The following is a 3,512-nucleotide window of genomic DNA, read 5'->3' on the forward strand; positions in this document are numbered from 1 at the left end:
TCTCTGGTAGAGAGAGGTTGTTGTGGTGGCGTGTGTTGCTGATTATTTCATTGTTCATTCTTTCCCTGAAGTAGTCAATGTAGCAGTCAAGGTTAGGGTTTCGTCCAATCTGATGTTTTTTAATTACAGGTACTATTTTAATGTGCCATAATCGGTGCTACTGTGCAGTAGCGCAGATTAACAGTTTTTCTGTGATGCTAATGCACAGTAGATCAATTCTACTGTGCATTAGTGCATTAGCATGGTTTTTTGCCAACCATGCTAATGTGCAGTACAATTAATCTACTGTGACATTAGCATCTCATATAGACGCACCCAGTACAGTGTTGGAAGAAAGCAACTCTAAATCTTTGTCACATGGCCATGAACAGATGTTACATTTGTGCTGGGAGAAAACCCCAGCCCTGTTACCCTTAAAGGAATAAAGAATAAGATGACACTTTTTAGCAGGTTTAAAGCAGTTTAAATGCCCTTTGCACCATTTTAATAGCATTGCTGTTTGTACATTTGGTGGTGTATTATACATTAATTCTAGCCACTGTAGCACATTCAGCGACATAATACGCCTTAAATGACTTTGGGATGCAGCAAATGACTTTGGGGCATTGCAAAGTAAAGCACCTCCGAGGAGTTTTAGTTTCCTACCCTACAGCTGTGGAGGGAAGCATCAGGCTCAGGAGCTGTGCAGGCAGACCGTGCAGGCAGCCCGGCAGCAGCCCGGAAAGGCAAGCCCCACAGAAGGAAAAAATAAATAAATAAAGCAGCGAGCCTGATCTTTCCACCCTAAATCCCTCCAGAACCTGCCTGCCTAAGCTGTGTTCAGGCCCAGTGCTTCCTTCTGTGGCTGCAGTGCCCCCTGGGACTGCCCGAGCTGAGTGCCTGTGGGCGGGTGCTGCCAGGGGAGGGGGGGTGCCACTGCCACAGGGGGATGCACCAGCCCCCCACCCACAGCTCAGGGACCGCTCTGCCCGCCAGCAGCTTGCTCTTCCCTCCCCGCCACTGGAGAGGCTTGTAAGGATCGGGCTCCGACACAAGTGTACACAACACAGGGGTTTACTTTGCCCTAAACAGAAGCAATGTTTTAAAAAAAATTGCCACTTCAATCTAGGGAGAATTAAACCCCTGTGTCATCTACAAATGCCCTAAGAATAGAGCAGGGTCCCTTTAAGAATCAGACTTTTGTAGCCCAGAGAGGCAAAACTCCTGAGTAGCCAGAAGCCACAGGAACAGGACCAATACAGCTGTAGGTGTATACTTGCAGGTGAATACTAAGCCATGAGCAACAGGCAGAAGCCCAGCGAATCAGTTAAGTGAAGTCTGCAGAGTAACCAGATAAGCAGCAGCTGTGAGGAGGGAGAAAGCTTACTAACTGAATTGAGAAGAAATCCCTGAGCCTGTTTACAAGGACTGGAGACAAGAGTCCAGAAGTGGTGGAGTCAAGTAGTAGATAAGCACAGTTCTGGGGCTACTGCGGGCAGACTGATCCTGACCTCCTGGAGAGGGTTGAGCTCCAGGTCAGGGTACATTGCTACAGAGGAGGAAGACACAGACGTGGAAAGATAGGGGATAGAGTTTTGGCAGTAGGTAGTGATCTGAGGTAGGGTTTAAGTTTGAGTAAAGAACTGGCTGGTGTGTGCTTTGGTTCTGTGTTTCGCCTGGAGGTCTGGGAGTGGCTGTGGTACAGTTGGAAGCCATAGGGGTGGCTGGGAGGCAGTCTGTGTTTGGAGCCATGTAGGGGCCAAGACCTGAAAGGTGGGACTGAAACTGTGAGGATGAGCCCTCTAAGGGTCAAGGACCTACCTGGTAGGCAGACTGTGAGGCTGCAGCCCTGGCAGGGCCAGAGACTCAGGGGGCTATGTGAACTGATGTTCAGACGGGGCCGAAGGTCCTGTTGAATGAAATTAGAGCAATACCCATGAGGCATGGATGTGGCTACGAGGGAGGCTGGAGGCCATAATTAGTGCCTCTAAGGCATAGCTGAGTGAGAAAGTCCATGATCAATTCCCAGGAGGCACAGGTGCCAGTGAGGTGCAGAAGGTGAGATGGTACCTTAGCACATATAGGACCAGTGATACAAGTGAGCTGTATGAAGTACAGTTTCATTAGGCCCACGTACAGACTCTGGAGGCAGACTCCCTGGTTAATGTTCAGATAACATCAAGGCATTAAAGGTGCAACAGAGTGGGTGGTATCCTAGAGAGGACTGGACTAGGGCAGGACTAGTTTGGCTACCAGACAGTGCTATAGCTACCTGGGAGTGGGGTCTATCACAGTCCCTGATAGCCTCCCCAGGGGCAAGCTGTTGGAGTCCTGTGGGAACCCTGTGCTGAAAAGACTAGCTGCCCTCCTATCTTGCCAATCAGCTGATTGGCAGCATGAGGGGAGGCATTCTCCTGAAGCAGGAGCCTTCCCAGAAGGGGTTTCTGCTGTGGCAAAATACCCCTACCTCATCCCCACTGCTCTGGGTCAGCCTGGAGAGGCAGGCTGCTACGTCCTGGGTGCAAGGCCCTTGAGCCTGGCCATCATGACTGGCTTAGAGCAACACGGGGCAAGGCATGCTGCTATGCCACGGGGACAAGGCTCATGGAGGAGTGCAAGGAGTGGGGGCTATTCTGTGGCAGGAATTAGGAGGGCTCCCACCAAAGGAGAATGCCCCCCCCACTCCCAGTCCAGCCAGTAAACTGATTAGTGGGATTGGGGTGGGAGGACGTTGTTCCTGGGCTGTAACCCTTCCTGGCTGTCTGTGGCAGCTGATGCTTTTCAGCTGATGCCAAATGCCAGTTGACAACCTCCCCCTTCTCCAGGCAGGGGAGTGGGAAGGAAGACATTTAATATGGTCCCCTAGGGATAAGGGTTGCTCAGGGTTCATCCCTCTAGTGCCCCCTGGCCGGAAAGCCTGCCTGTGAAGCCTTCTAGGTAGGGGGCTCGAACATCTGTATGTTCTAGCTCCTGAGCTGTTTTTCAGTCAGTGAGAATTATGGATAACAAACATGTGTATGCAGCCAGTGAGAACATTTTGTATATTTCTACAAAGACTTTTATTTCCATGAAATAGCCTCTCAGGGTGCATCCAAATGAGCCCACAAATACCCCTTGTCCTGCCTCAAAACCCCCCAAAATGTTCCCTGGGCTGCAAGTTTGCAGTGCGGGGAGAAAATTAAAGCCCTGGATATCCAGGGATCTAAAAAAAACGGAACAAAAAAAGCGGGGCAGGGCATGGTCCAGGACGTGCACGTGGGGACCGCGCACCAGATCCGCGCTGTGCCCTGCCACCAAGGGCCCAGCCTGGCCGGGCGGCAGAGGGGCCCTGAGGGTGGTCCTGGACTGTGCCCTGAGGCAACCGGAGGCTGGGTGCTCTGGGGACACACTCTGGCTGCCAGAGCGTCTCCATGGTTGGCCCCTTGCCCTGGTGCTGAAACACATGGCCAGCCAGGCCACGTATTCAGCACCAGGGGTCCAGTGATGACTCCAGTGAGGAGTCCGGGGGCTGGAGGAGGGGACCATGGGGGGGA

This window comes from Alligator sinensis, unplaced genomic scaffold (genome assembly GCF_000455745.1).
Source record: "Alligator sinensis unplaced genomic scaffold, ASM45574v1 scaffold179_1, whole genome shotgun sequence".
Classification (NCBI taxonomy): Eukaryota; Metazoa; Chordata; order Crocodylia; family Alligatoridae; genus Alligator; species Alligator sinensis.